The sequence below is a fragment of the Oncorhynchus mykiss genome, chromosome 13 (genome assembly GCF_057628025.1).
Source record: "Oncorhynchus mykiss isolate SJ-2025 chromosome 13, ASM5762802v1, whole genome shotgun sequence".
Lineage (NCBI taxonomy): Eukaryota > Metazoa > Chordata > Actinopteri > Salmoniformes > Salmonidae > Oncorhynchus > Oncorhynchus mykiss.
This window is the reverse complement of record NC_143034.1, coordinates 70,538,484-70,555,166: the sequence shown is the minus strand read 5'-3', so window position 1 is coordinate 70,555,166 and position 16,683 is coordinate 70,538,484.

Here is a 16,683-nt window from a genome sequence, read left to right as displayed (position 1 = left end):
TACAGTACACACAGATCTGGGATCAAGGCTAAAGGCCTCACCCATGAGATCGAGAATATATGTGGTACTTCAGTAGTTCACTATGAAGCAATAGTTAACATAGCATTTCAGCTTTAGCCACAAATAAATAATCTCTGGTCATGGTCATTAGGACAGGAAAACTATATCAGTGGAAAGATTTCCCACACTGCCCATCCCATACTTCCACCATTGTGATTCATAGTTCATACACCCTGTTGTTGATTTGTTTACATCTCAGGCATAGTGATGCACTTCACTGAAGTAGAGTCTAATGTTTGGCCATGGAAGGTGGCTTCTCATCATCAAGACTAACTGGATGCATCTTTTGGATGGATTGGTGTTAAGAGTTCTAGAAAGTAGGCATGGGCAGTAGAGGGAACTACTGTATGGGCACTACTGGGTGTGGGACGAGAAGGAGGAAGAGGAGGAAGAGGAGGAGGAAAAGGAGAAGGAGGAGGAGGAAAAGAAGGAGAAGGAGGTGGAAAGAAGGAGGAGGAGGAGGAGAAGGAGGAAAAGAAGGAGAAGGTGGTGGAAAGAAGGAGGAGGAGGAGGAGAAGGAGGAGGAGGAAAAGAAGGAGAAGGAGAAGGAGGTGGAAAGAAGGAGGAGGAGGAGGAGGAAAATAAGGAGAAGGAGGAGGAACATCTTGGAAAGTTTGGAAGTCACCTTTCAGTGGGAATGGAAGCTCTTGCCTTCTGTTCTAATCTATTGGAAATTCTCTGCTCTCCTTGGTTACCTTTCACAGAAACGTTTTGTAACCAAAAACGTCAGTCCCCACCTACTAAGAACTGAATCATATCACATTTCATTAAGATCTTTGTTTCAAAAGGACATTTCTCATTAGACAACACAGCTCCACCCTGTTCACTTCCCATCAAGCACTGGGATGTCATAACCAGCTTTCTCTTAATGCATTCCATCTGCCTATTGACGTCTTTATCCTCCTGTTATTGTAAGGGTGGGTTAGACGTTCAAATGACCATTTCCTCTTTTACTGGTCACAAGCTGCTTGGTAGCTGGGTGTAGGCCTTTAATTTCACAATCAAATAATGAGGATTGGGACAGCTTTCCCTGGAGGTGGACAGTGAACCTGACCTTTAGGCAGTGATGACCTTGCATCAAGAAGATGCAGCTGAGTCAGAATGTGCCAAGGATGTTGGGGGGTTGTGGTTGGAGCCCATTTTGCCATGTGAATTGTCTTAAGTCGGCGCAGCCTGCTCCTGCTGGCTTGGGAGAAACATTGGATCTCTCCATCGTTCCCTCTGAGTACCAGGACTTACGGGAGGTTTTCAACTCTGCATGCCTCGGGGGCGACTTTATTCTCTGTCGGGTCCGGAGACAAAAGTGATGGAAGGGTGTATTGAGGACTCTCTCACTGCAGGGATTATGCGTCCATCTTTCTCCCCCGCTGGCGCAAGGTTCTTCTTCTGCGTCCGTGTATCGACTACTGGGGCCTCAATGACATTACGGTTAAAAAACGTTATCCAATACCAATCATCTCCTCAGCTTTTGAGTCTCTCATCTTCTCCAAGTTGGACCTTCGGAACACCTACCATCTGGTTTGGATACAGGAAGGAGACAAATGGAAGACTGCCTTTAACACGGCTAGCGGGCACGACGTGTACCTGGTGATGCCGTTTGGTTAGACCAACGCTCCCGTTCCAGGCTGTGGTCAATGATGTTCTCCGAGACATGTTGAACCGATTTGTGTTTGTCTACCTCAACAACATCCTCATTTATCCAGACGTCTCCTGGAGAACCAGCTTTTCAAGAAAGGTGGAGAAATGAGTTCCATCGCTCCACCTTCTTCTTCCTAGGATATGTCATCGCTGCAGGGAATATTCAGATGGACCCTGTCAAGGTGAGAGCAGTGGTGGATTGGCCTCAACCCACATCCAGAGTACAGCTGGAATGTTTCCTGGGGTTTGACATTTTAATACGTTGTTTCGTCCGGGGTTATAGAACCCTTGCTTCCCCCTCTCTTCCCTCACCTCTCCCAAGGTTCCGTTCATATGGTCTCCAGCAGCTGACCGGGTGTTCTCAGACCTCAAGCAGCAATTCACTACAGCCCCTATCTTAATCCATCTGGACCCATCCCGTCAGTTGGTGGTGGAAGTGGACGTATCAGACGTCAGAGTGGGGGCTGTCCTGTCCCTGCATTCTGCCCAGGACCAGAAGCTGCATCCCTGCGCCTTCCTTTCCCATCGTCTTAACCCCTGCTGAGAGGAACTATGATGTGATATATCGCAAATTACTCGCTGTCAAGATGGCATTGGAGGAGTGGAGGCACTGGTTAGAAGGGGCGGAACAGCCATTCTTGGTGTGGATGGACCATGAGAACCTGGAATATCTCTGCAATGCCAAGAGTCTCAACTCCAGGCAGGAGAGATGGGCCCTGTTATTCACTCATTTTCATTTCACTATCTCCTACCGCCTGGGGTCCAAGAATGTGAAGCCTGACGCACTCTCACATCGGTACAGCCCCGCCACTACACCATCGGACCCTGAAACCATCCTCCCTACTTTCTGTCTAGCGGCTGCTATCACCTGGGGAATCAAGAGTCTGGTCCGCAAGGCACAGTGTTCCTAGCTGGTCCCCGGGGAAGCCCGGCTAACCAGATGTTTGTCCCGGCCTCTGCCCATGCTCCTGTTCTGGAATGGGCACATTCCCTCGAGACTCACCTGTCATCCTGGCTCCCGTCGTCTCTTGACTTTCACCCGACAAAGTTTTTGGTGGCCCACCATGGTTCCTGACGTCTCTGCGTTTGTTGCCGCCTGTACTGTGTGTGGGCAGAGCAAGACTCTGCGGCAAGCTCCGGCTGGCCTCCTTCAACCACTCCCTGTCCCTCACTGCCCCTGGTCCCATATATCCTTGGACTTCATCACGGGCCTCCCTCCGACAGATGTCAACACATCCATCCGTACGGTGGTGGACAGGCTTTCCAAAGCCACCCATTTTATTCCCCTTCCCATGTTTCCCTCAGCTAAGGAGACCGCCCAGCTCACGGCGTAGCACATCTTCCAGATTCATGGACTGCCGGTCGACATGGTCTCCAATCGCAGTCCTCAGTTCTCGTCCCGGTTCTGGAAGGCATTGGGTCAACAGCAGCCTTCATCCCCAGTCTAACGGCCAGTCGGAGCGAGCCAATCAGGACCTGGCGACGACTCTTCAGTTCCTCATCTCCACCAATCCCACCACCTGGAGCCAGCAACTCGGATGTTCGTCCCAGATGTTCGTCCCAGATGTTTGCTTCCAACACTCTACTCAGCAAACTGGATGCAGTTTATCACAGTGCCATCCGTTTTGTCACTAAAGCACCTTATACCACCCACCACTGCAACTTGTATGCTCTAGTCGGCTGGCCCTCGCTACATATTCGTCGCCAGACCCACTGGCTCCAGGTCATCTACAAGTCCATGCTAGGTAAAGCTCCGCCTTATCTCAGTTCACTGGTCACGATGGCAACACCCATCCGTAGCACGCGCTCCAGCAGGTGTATCTCACTGATCATCCCTAAAGCCACACCTCATTCGGCCGCCTTTCGTTTCAGTTCTCTGCTGCCTGTGACTGGAACAAATTTCAAAAATCGCTGAAGTTGGAGACTTTTATCTCCCTCACCAACTTTTATCTCAACTCACCAAACATCTGCTAGCTGAGCAGTTAACCGATCGCTGCAGCTGTACATAGTCTATCGGTAAATAGCCCACCCATTTTTACCTACCTCATCCCCATACTGTTTTTATTTATTTACTTTTCTGCTCTTTTGCACACCAATATCTCTGTACATGGCCTGTACATGACCATCTGATCATTTATCACTCCAGTGTTATTAACCTGCAAAATTGTAATTATTCGCCTACCTCCTCATGCCTTTTGCACACAATGTATATAGACTCTCCTTTTTTTTACTGTGTTATTGACTTGTTAATTGTTTACTTAATCCATGTGTAACTTTGTGTTGTCTGCTCATACTGCTTTGCTTTATCTTGGCCAGGTCGCAGTTGCAAATGAGAACTTGTTCTCAACTAGCCTACCTGGTTAAATAAAGGTGAAATAAAAAATAAAAAAATAAAAAAATATTTGTCCAACGTTGTTGCCGTACCTGGAAGAGAGCCCGGGCCACTTTTCTCAAGACCACCTCCAGGTATCGACGACAGGCAGACCACCACCGGACCCCTGCTCCCCGCTACCGTCTTTAGCAGAGGGTATGGCTGTCCACTCGGGATCTGTCCTTCCGGGTGGAGTCCCGCAAACTTTCCCCCCGTTTTATTGGACCTTTCCCCATCTCTAAGGTCCTTAGCCCCTCTGCTGTTCATCTTCTGTTGCCCCGCACTCTCCGTATACATCCCACTTTCCATGTATCTAGAATTAAACCTCTGTCTCACAGGCCTTTGTCTCCTGTTTCCAGGCCCACCCCTCTCCCCCCGTCTCATTGACGGCCATCCGGCATACATGGTGAGGCTCCTCCTGAGTGTTCAACCTCAGGGCAGGGGATTCCAGTACCTGGTTGACTGGGAGGGTTATGGCCCGGAGGAGAGGTGTTGGGTCCCAGCTAGGAACATCCTGGACCCAGCCCTCATCACTGAGTTCTGCTGCCAGCACCCCGGTCAACCAGGTATGTGCCCCGGTGGGACGCCAGGTGAAGCCCCTAGAGGGGGGGGGGTACTAACACACCCTGATCTGTTTCACATGTCTTGTGCTTGTCTCCACCCCCCACCAGGTGTCTCCCATTTGTCCCTGTTATCTCCTGTGTATTTATACCTGTGTTTAATGTTTGTCTGTTGCCAGTTCGTCTTGTCCCGTCAAGTCCTACCAGCGTGTTCCTGTGTTTCCTGTGCTCTAGTTTTTCTTAGTCTTCCCAGTTCTGACCTTTCTTCCTGTCCTGACCCTGATCCTGCCTGCCGTCCTGTACCTGCCTGACTGATTTGGATTACACCTCTTTGCCTGCCTTGACTTACCTTTTGCCTGCCCTTTGAACTATAATAAACTCTGAGACTTGTACTATCTGCGTCCTGCATCTGGGTGTTAGCCTGAGCCCTGATATGGGCAGAGGTATATAGAAAACGGATTGGTCTACACCAGCTTAAAGTGACGAGGCAGATGCTGACTACCCAAAGAAGAAATTCAAATGTAATCATTATGTTCCTCATTTAGAGTAATCCAATGGATTACGTTACCAATGACTTTTATTGTTATATAATGTGTGATCAGTAATTGATTACTTTTATACAAGTAATCTGTCCAGCCCTAATTAGTACTTGCTGAAAGTATACTGTGGTCTCTACATGTATTTGGACAGTGAAGCCAAAAATGTTTGTTTGTACATGAACAGCCTATGATTCTGTGAGGGAGAGTTTGCTGATGTAGATTTAGTTGTGTTCGTTATATGTGTTTGTACAGTGGGTGCGAATAGCCAGTTAACATTATTGACACACATTATTGTAAACTTTTCTCTCACTTCCTGGGAACATTAATGTGACAAGATATGATTCCCAATAAATCAGTTATGGTCATGTGTGTCCTGAAAGTGGTCATTGTGATTTAGAAAAAAACGATGGAAATGTATTTGTAAATTTTTTACAACGCAATTCTACCCGAATTCCAGTACAGCCCTTGGCCAGTATTCATTCAACATCTCAGTGTAGGAATGCTGATCTAGGATCAGATCCCCCAGTCTCTGTAAGCTATTTCACTACCATCTAAAAATACAAAACTGATACTAGATCAGCACTTCTTCTCTGAGATGATTTATGAATATGGGCCTTGATCCTATAGTCTAGACACTTACTGTGATACAGTACGTGTGTAGGAGTGGGGAGTTTGTGTTTGCCGAATATTCCAGCAGTATTTCCTCACCTCTTCTGGGAAAGAATTCCAGGAATTATTTTAAAGATTGGTATCTTTGGTTCGAGGAAGTCATACAGTGGGGCAAAAAAGTATTTAGTCAGCCACCAATTGTGCAAGTTCTCCCACTTAAAAAGATGAGAGAGGCCTGTAATTTTCATCATAGGTACACTTCAACTATGACAGACAAAATGAGAAAACAAATCCAGAAAATCACATTGTAGGATTTTTAATGATTTTATTTGCAAATTATGGTGGAAAATAAGTATTTAGTCACTTACAAACAAGCAAGATTTCTGGCTCCCACAGACCTGTAACTTCTTCTTTAAGAGGCTCCTCTGTCCTCCACTCGTTACCTATATTAATGGCACCTGTTTGAACTTGTTATCAGTATAAAAGACACCTGTCCACAACCTCAAACAGTCACACTCCAAACTCCACTATGGCCAAGACCAAAGAGCTGTCAAAGGACACCAGAAACAAAATTGTAGACCTGCACCAGGCTGGGAAGACTGAATCTGCAATAGGTAAGCAGCTTGGTTTGAATAAATCAACTGTGGGAGCAATTATTAGGAAATGGAAGACATACAAGACCACTGATAATTTCCCTCGATCTGGGGCTCCACGCAAGATCTCACCCCGTGGGGTCAAAATGATCACAAGCACGGTGAGCAAAAATCCCAGAACCACACCGGGGGACCTAGTGAATGACCTGCAGAGAGCTGGGACCAAAGTAACAAAGCCTACCATCAGTAACACACTATGCCGCCAGGGACTCAAATCCTGCAGTGCCAGACATGTCCCCCTGCTTAAGCCAGTACATGTCCAGGCCCGTCTGAAGTTTGCTAGAGAGCATTTGGATGATCCAGAAAAAGATTGGGAGAATGTCATATGGTCAGATGAAACCAAAATATAACTTTTTGGTAAAAACTCAACTCGTCGTGTTTGGAGGACAAAGAATGCTGAGTTGCATCCAAAGAACACCATACCTACTGTGAAGCGTGGGGGTGGAAACATCATGCTTTGGGGCTGTTTTTCTGCAAAGGGACCAGGATAACTGATTCGTGTAAAGGAATGAATGAATGGGGCCATGTATCATGAGATTTTGAGGGAAAACCTCCTTCCATCAGCAAGGGCATTGAAGATGAAACGTGGCTGGGTCTTTCAGCATGACAATGATCCCAAACACACTGCCCGGGCAACGAGGGAGTGGCTTCGTAAGAAGCATTTCAAGGTCCTGGAGTGGCCTAGCCAGTCTCCAGATCTCAACCCCATAGAAAATCTTTGGAGGGAGTTTAAAGTCTGTGTTTCCCAGCAACAGCCCCAAAACATCACTGCTCTAGAGGAGATCCGCATGGAGGAATGGGCTAAAATACCAGCAACAGTGTGTGAAAACCTTGTGAAGACTTACAGAAAACGTTTGACCTCTATCATTGCCAACAAAGGGTATATAACAAAGTATTGAGATAAACTTTTGTTGTTGACCAAATACTTATTTTCCACCATAATTTGCTAATAAATTCATTAAAAATCCTACAATGTGATTTTCTGGATTTTTTTCTCTCATTTTGTCTGTCATAGTTGAAGTGTGCCTATGATGAAAATTACAGGCCTCTCTCATATTTTTAAGTGAGAGAACTTGCACAATTGGTGGCTGACTAAATACTTTTTTGCCCCACTGTATGTATGTCAACAACAAACAAACAAACAAACAAACAAAACAAACCACCCAGCTCCCATCTATGCTAATTTCTAAATTAGCTATGAGTTTTCTACAATTTACTAACAGGACGGCATTGGTGAAGAAGCTTGACTGTGTTGAAAAGGCCAAGTGCAATTTATAGGGACATAAGACCTCAAAAGTAGTCTAAGGTAAAGACGAGTCCACCTCCCATGCCATCGGTTGTATACAGACATGTACCAACCCCAAATGAATGGAAAAGATAAACACAGCAAATCTGGGAATGAAATGGTGCTTATCTCTTCCACTCATTTCAGATAGTGGTATAAACACTTTATTTTTAGGGTAAATATATCATTAATATGACATAAACGATGAACAACTAAACTTCCATAGTCTATCTTTAAATTATAATGACTACTGTGTATTAGCACCAGGGTTGGGTAGTAATGGATTACGTGCAACAGGGATTACGTAATCAGATATAAAACATGAAGTAACTGTAATCAACCTAGATTACTTTTGAAAAATGTGTAATCAGATTAGAATTACAGTCTTAAAAACAGATGATGACATATTGGATTATGTGGGCTATAAGTGTTTGCCTTAAACACACTGAAATAGCAGATTTTTGGAACATCTTGGAAAGTTTGGAAGTCACCTATCAGTGGGAATGGAAGCTTTTCCCTTCTGTTTTAATCTATTGGAAATTCTCTGCTCTCCTTGGTTACCTTTCACAGAAACGTTTTGTAACCAAAAACGTCAGTCCCCACCTACTAAGAACTGAATCATATCACATTTCATTAAGATCTTTGTTTCAAAAGGACATTTCTCATTAGACAACACAGCTCCACCCTGTTCACTTCCCATCAAGCACTGGGATGTCATAACCAGCTTTCTCTTAATGCGTTACATCTGCCTATTGACGTCTTTATCCTCCTGTTATTGTAAGGGTGGGTTAGACGTTGAAATGACCATTTCCTCTTTTACTGGTTACAAGCTGCTTGGTAGCTGGGTGTAGGCCTTTCATTTCACAATCAAATAATGGGGATTGGGACAGCTTTCCCTGGAAGTGGACAGTGAACCTGACCTTTAGGCAGTGATGACCTTGCATCAAGAAGATGCAGCTGAGTCAGAACGTGCCAAGGATGTTGGGGGGGTTTGGTGGGAGAGGTAACTGATGATTGGCCTACAGAAGCATAAAATGAAGAGGCAGATGCTAGCTAACCAAAGAAGAAATCCTGATTAGCACTTTTTGCAAATATAAAGGTCTCTCCATATGTATTTGGACAGTGATGCTAAAGCTTTTTTATTTGAATAATCTTTGATTCAGTGAGGGAGAGTTTGCTCTTGTAGATTATATTGTGTTAGCTATATGTGTTTGTACAATGGGTGCAAATAGTCTGTTAAGATTATTGGCACACATTATTGTAAACTTTCCTATCATTTCCTGGGAACATTAATGTGACAACATTGATATGACAAGATATGATTCCCAATAAGTCAGTTATGGTGTCCTGAAAGTGGTCATTGTGATTCAAAGACAATATTGAAGTTTAGTTGCTAATTGTTTACAACTCAAATCAATATGGACTTGAATTGAGTTGTAAACAAATTGTTCTGTAATATTGTCTGCATGGTGTATACTTCTCTGGGACATTAGGCCTATCACATCAGAAGACCACTTTTAAGATCTGACTAATTTAGATTTTGGAGTGTTATGTCCCTTTAATTGATTGAATCCAACTGCATTGCTCTGCAGACAGTGCAGGTATCCCTTCTTCTTTGACCTCAATGAGACAAGCTGTTAAAACAGAACTAGTGCAGGTCTCACTGACTTCAACGCTCGTTTGTTGTCCACGACTGTGGATTGGTCTGCATTAGAAAATAGACAGACATAAGGTTTTCATTTGCACAATGAGGTGGGATTTGTCAAAGTACAATGTAAGCAAGCGGACCCCTCTGAACATATGTAGCACACTGTAAATACCCAGTGAGGCTGGGGGGAATGGTCCAACCTCGCTAGCCCAAATTATACACTTGCAAGGACCGAAATATTCCCTCTCAAAGGAATTGCCCAGTGAGACGGAAAAAGAGGGTCTCATTGTGGGAACTAGTGGGCGTCATGTCAGTGACCCACATCCTCTGCTCACCCCCCACCACACACACGCGCACTCACATACACACCGCGCACATACACACACAGACACATGCACACGACACATACATTCCGACACACACACACACACACACACACACACGCACACGCACACGCACACACACGCACATGCACACACACACACACACACACACACATGCACACGACACATACACACCAACACACACACACATGCACACGACACATACATACCGACACACACACACACACGACACATACACACCGACAGGTGTGCACACATACACGCACAAAAAACACACACACACAACACACACAGACAAGTGTGCGCACACACACATGGCTCAATGGTGACCTGACCACTACCCTGCCCCTTCACCCCCTTCCCCCCAGGCCACTTACTCCTCCAACTCTTTCCATTCATGCTGTCTTTCATTTAATCCCAGTTCCTCCTCTCTTTCATTTAATCCCAGTTCCTCCTCTCTTTCATTTAATCCCAGTTCCTCCTCTCTTTAATTTGATCCCACTGGACAATTCCTATGGTCTTCCATTCATCAGCAGATCTATTAATATCTTAGTATTGAAGACACCCTGAAACACTGAATGATCTGTGTTGGCTGTCTCCTCCTTTGGGGCGATGATGAGGCTTAACTGAACAGCTGTGGTTAGATATGAATATCCCTTTAAATGTCTTGAGAATGTCCTCTTGTGGCCTGGACATAATGTCTGATTGCATATGATTCACATCAGGGACTCTGGTCAAGTGGACCACAATGCACCACAGTGGACCACTCTGCCTACGGTGTGACTGCGTGTTCACACAATGAATCACAATGATTCACATGAATTTCAACAGTGCGTCTACAGTAAACAGAGACTGTGGAGACAGAAGAGAGTTGTTTTGGAATTGTCGTAGGTGTGTGAGGTAACATTCATAGCTACTTACTCACGGTGGAACTTTTCCGAAATTGAAGTTTACTGTGAGATTTTATAAGCGCACACTCATTTCCTCAGGCAGACCCCGGATATGACACAGACACGTCCGGGAAAGTGTTCCCGGGAGAAAAATGACTTGACATTTCATACAGTAGAATTCAGGGGGCAGAGTTAGATCTTCACAGGTTATCTCCTAACTCTTCTTTCTGTATACGATCCACCCCCTGACAATTCCACCCCTCAAATGTCTGTATGGGTAATTTATGATTGTACGTGTGTGTAGGCATTGTAAGTGTTCGAGTAAATGACCAGTATTATACAATACTGTGAGAGTGAGGTGGAATTATGTCATCTGTGATACTAACACAGAATTTGAAACCTGTCTGGCCTTTTCAACCAGACGCCACTGGGCTGTGACACAGCAATGCATTTCCCTCCTCCAGAGACAAAATACATGGGATTACTTCTATCAAAACAGTCTTACAACGCCTCTTCTTCAAAGAGTCGGCATGTTTCAACAGAGATGCACTGCACAGTATGTGACAGATGTTTGTACACATGAGCTGTAATAATAATAGTTCTTATCAGCTCACGCACTCCACGGCCTTCCCCAGACTAAACCATCATGTCTACTTTCTGGATTATGGATTAGAGGAATTCATTATTACACACAGGATCTCTTAAAGTGATAGTTTAGTAAGATTACCTTTTTTATATTAGGTGATTTGAAATGGGCATGATATTTAAAAATGTGCCTTTTTCAGCAGGACACGTTTTGGAACTTTTATGTAGAAATATGTTATGTAGAACAAATATGCCTCTCCGACATGTAGAACAAGGAATAGAGTAGGCTCTATTCATGGAATTTCTATGTGCAGCATTCAACAACGTTTGGCAACTGAACATGGTGTAAGGGAGTGCGTAACTGGCGGCAGGAAGTCAGGCACAGGAGAGCAAACTGGGTAATCAACGGAGCAGTTTGATTCATAAAACCACCGGTAACCAGAACAACAAACAAATGGGTACAAAACCTGTTGCGCATCAGAGAAAACGTGCACATGCACTTACAATAAACAATTCTGCACAAAGACATGGGGGGGAACAGAGGGTTAAATACACAACATGTAATGAGGGAAATGAGACCAGGTGTGTGGGAGGACAAGACAAAACAAATGGAAAATGAAAAGTGGATCGATGATGGCTGGAAGACCGGCGACGCCGGGCGCCGCCCGAACAAGGAGAGGAACCGACTTCGGCGGAAGTCGTGACACACGGCCCATTCCTCCACCAGACAATCCCACCCCTCAGGTTTCTATGTGACTCACTCTCGATAACGCGGGTGTAAAGTAAGATGTAATAACGCGGGTGTAATGTAAGATGTAATAACGTGGGTGTAATATAAGATGTATTAAAGTGGGTGTAATGTAAAATGTAATTACATGTCAGTGATGTAAGTACAAGTGTTGTAAGAGGTGAGCCAGCCTGCCCAGGACTGTCGGGGCTTGCATGTTGTCAAGTAACGTCATTGAACACTTCTGACTGATATAAATACAGAGATATACTTACTAGAGGACAGTGACTGATAGAAATAGAGAGAGATACTAACTAGAGGACAGTGACTGATAGAAATAGAGAGAGATACTAACTAGAGGACAGTGACTGATAGAAATAGAGAGAGATACTAACTAGAGGACAGTGACTGATAGAAATAGAGAGAGATACTAACTAGAGTACTAACTTGAAGACAGTGACTGATAGAAGTAGAGAGAGATACTAACTAGAAGACAGTGACTGATAGAAATAGGGAGAGATACTAACTAGAGGACAGTGACTGATATAAATAGAGAGAGATACTAACTAGAGTACTAACTAGAGGACAGTGACTGATAATAATAGAGAGAGATACTAACTAGAGGACAGTGACTGATAGAAATAGAGAGAGATACTAACTAGAGGACAGTGACTGATAGAAATAGAGAGAGATACTACCTAGAAGACAGTGACTGATAGAAGTAGAGAGAGATACTAACTGGAGGACAGTGACTGATAGAAATTGAGAGAGATACTAACTAGAGGACAGTGACTGATAGAAGTAGAGAGAGATACTAACTAGAGGACAGTGACTGATAGAAGTAGAGAGAGATACTAACTAGAGGACAGTGACTGATAGAAGTAGAGAGAGATACTACCTAGAGGACAGTGACTGATAGAAATAGAGAGAGATACTAACTAGAGGACAGTGACTGATAGAAATAGAGAGAGATACTAACTAGAAGACAGTGACTGATAGAAGTAGAGAGAGATACTAACTAGAGGACAGTGACTGATAGAAGTAGAGAGAGATACTAACTGGAGGACAGTGACTGATAGAAATAGAGAGAGATACTAACTAGAGGACAGTGACTGATAGAAGTAGAGAGAGATACTAACTAGAAGACAGTGACTGATAGAAATAGAGAGAGATACTAACTAGAAGACAGTGACTGATAGAAATAGAGAGAGATACTAACTAGAGGACAGTGACTGATAGAAATAGAGAGAGATACTAACTAGAAGACAGTGACTGATAGAAATAGAGAGAGATACTAACTAGAGGACAGTGACTGATAGAAATAGAGAGAGATACTACCTAGAAGACAGTGACTGATAGAAATAGAGAGAGATACTAACTAGAGGACAGTGACTGATAGAAATAGAGAGAGATACTACTCACTCATGACGGTAACTGGAATAGGGGCGGCAGGTAGACAAGTGGTTAGAGTGTTGGGCCAGTAACCAAATGGTTGCCCGAGCTGACAAGGTAAAAGTCTGTCATTCTGCCCCTGAACAAGGCAGTTAACCCACTGTTCCTCGGCCGTCATTGTAAATAATCATTTGTTCTTAACTGACTTGCCTCGTTAAATAAAGGTTACATAAACTAATCCCACGATGAAAAAGAGTTTGAAACTAGGTTTATGTGGCCTTATTGAAGTCAGAATCCTCTAAAAGGGTATCAACCTTACGATGACCCCGTTTTCAAACTGCCAACCTCTGAATATAAGTGTTTTCATGAATGTCTACAAAAACAACAACTTTTTTCCCATTATAACAATACTGTTATAGCAGAGCTATTCTCTCTCTCTGTGTGTCTGTCTCTCTCTTCACAGACATGCTGTGAAGTGGTCAAGCCTCCACCCTTATTCATTGGTTCTGTAATAAACAGATGTACTACTTTGTTCCCACGACAGTTAAATATACATCAGAGTTGCTCTGTGATGCTGAGCTAACCAACCCTGCTGGAGCACTGAACAGCATCTATGACTGACGTCATATTGACAGATGTTTGCTTGACCTGCAGCGATCGCAGTCAGTCTGGACGAATCACAGCTGCTGGAGTGGACAAGGTTACAATAATATAAATATAATTACTAGGATGGATAAAGCCCCTCAGGCCACGGAAATTTGACAGGTATGTTCTAGTGGTTATATTTCTATGGTTCTAATCCTTTAGAGTATCCAGGCGTCCAGTACTGTGATAATTATGTGCTCCTAGAACCTGAAGGTCTCATATAGGGTCAGAGACTAGTTTGGTCAAAGAGCAACTCATACTTTTTAACCCAATTCCTCTTTCAGCCTCCATACTGAGTATTTCCAGTGGAATATGATTGAAGGAACGACCCCATCTAGTGGAGGAAAACAGACATGGTTCATGAGGGCTTTTAGAGGAGGGTAAGTACTACACAGAGAAACACAGTAAACCTAGATAGATATGGTTCATGAGGGCTTTTAGAGGAGGGTAAGTACTATACAGAGAAACACAGTAGACCTAGATAGACATGGTTCATGAGGGCTTTTAGAGGAGGGTAAGTACTGTACAGAGAAACACAGTAGACCTAGATAGACGCGGTTCATGAGGGCTTTTAGAGGAGGGTAAGTACTACACAGAGAAACACAGTAGACCTAGATAGACATGGTTCATGAGGGCTTTTAGAGGAGGGTAAGTACTACACAGAGAAACACAGTAGACCTAGATAGACATGGTTCATGAGGGCTTTAAGAGGAGGGTAAGTACTACACAGAGAAAAACAGTAGAACTAGATAGACATGGTTCATGAGGGCTTTTAGAGGAGGGTAAGTACTGTACAGAGAAACACAGTAGACCTAGATAGACACGGTTCATGAGGGCTTTTAGAGGAGGGTAAGTACTATACAGAGAACCACAGTAGACCTAGATAGACACGGTTCATGAGGGCTTTTAGAGGAGGGTAAGTACTACACAGAGAAACACAGTAGACCTAGATAGACACGGTTCATGAAGGCTTTTAGAGGAGGGTAAGTACTATACAGAGAAACACAGTAGACCTAGATAGACACGGTTCATGAGGGCTTTTAGAGGAGGGTAAGTACTATACAGAGAAACACAGTAGACCTAGATAGACACGGTTCATGAGGGCTTTTAGAGGAGGGTAAGTACTATACAGAGAACCACAGTAGACCTAGATAGACACGGTTCAAGAGGGCTTTTAGAGGAGGGTAAGTACTATACAGAGAAACACAGTAGACCTAGATAGACACGGTTCATGAGGGCTTTTAGAGGAGGGTAAGTACTGTACAGAGAACCACCAGCCGTCATCAAGGAAACAGCATAATCACTCTGTATGTTGAAACGCCTTTATTCAAGTGCAAGCATACATTTTATAGTTGATATTGTTATGTTCATAATTCTAAAGTAAGAACAGTTATACGTTTTGATATTATTTGATGAAATTAAGATTCATATGCAAATGTTTCAACATTTTCCAAAACTACTGTACCATAATTTAAAACTCTTATAATAATAAAAAAAAAAAGATTAGATACCATAGCTAAAAAGGAACTTCAGCCAGTGGTGTTGGACTTGGAATAGGGGCGGCAGGTAGACAAGTGGTTAGAGCGTTGGGCCAGTAACCAAATGGTTGCCCGAGCTGACAAGGTAAAAATCTGTTGTTCTGCCCCTGAACAAGGCAGTTAGCCCACTGTTCCTCGGCCGTCATTGTAAATAATCATTTGTTCTTAACTGACTTGGCTAGTAAAAAAAAGATTACATAAAATAATAAGGCCAGAAAGATGCCTTGGTCAGACAGGGAACCCAGACTGGTAGAAAGATGCCTTGATCGGACAGGGAACCCAGACTGGTAGAAAGATGCCTTGATCAGACAGGGAACCCAGACTGGTAGAAAGATGCCTTGATCAGACAGGGAACCCAGACTGGTAGAAAGATGCCTTGATCAGACAGGGAATCCAGACTGGTAGAAAGATGCCTTGGTCAGACAGGGAACCCAGACTGGTAGAAAGATGCCTTGGTCAGACAGGGAACCCAGACTGGTAGAAAGATGCCTTGATCAGACAGGGAATCCAGGCTGGTAGAAAGAGGCCTTGGTCAAACAGGGAATCCAGACTGGTAGAAAGATGCCTTGATCAGACAGGGAATCCAGACTGGTAGAAAGATGCCTTGATCAGACAGGGAATCCAGACTGGTAGAAAGATGCCTTGATCAGACAGGGAATCCAGACTGGTAGAAAGATGCCTTGATCAGACAGGGAATCCAGACTGGTAGAAAGATGCCTTGGTCAGACAGGGAACCCAGACTGGTAGAAAGAGGCCTTGGTCAGACAGGGAACCCAGACTGGTAGAAAGATGCCTTGATCAGACAGGGAATCCAGACTGGTAGAAAGATGCCTTGATCAGACAGGGAATCCAGACTGGTAGAAAGATGCCTTGGTCAGACAAGGAACCCAGACTGGTAGAAAGATGCCTTGATCAGACAGGGAATCCAGACTGGTAGAAAGAGGCCTTGATCAGACAGGGAATCCAGACTGGTAGAAAGAGGCCTTGATCAGACAGGGAATCCAGACTGGTAGAAAGATGCCTTGGTCAGACAGGGAACCCAGACTGGTAGAAAGATGCCTTGATCAGACAGGGAATCCAGACTGGTAGAAAGATGCCTTGGTCAGACAAGGAACCCAGACTGGTAGAAAGATGCCTTGATCAGACAGGGAATCCAGACTGGTAGAAAGAGGCCTTGATCAGACAGGGAATCCAGACTG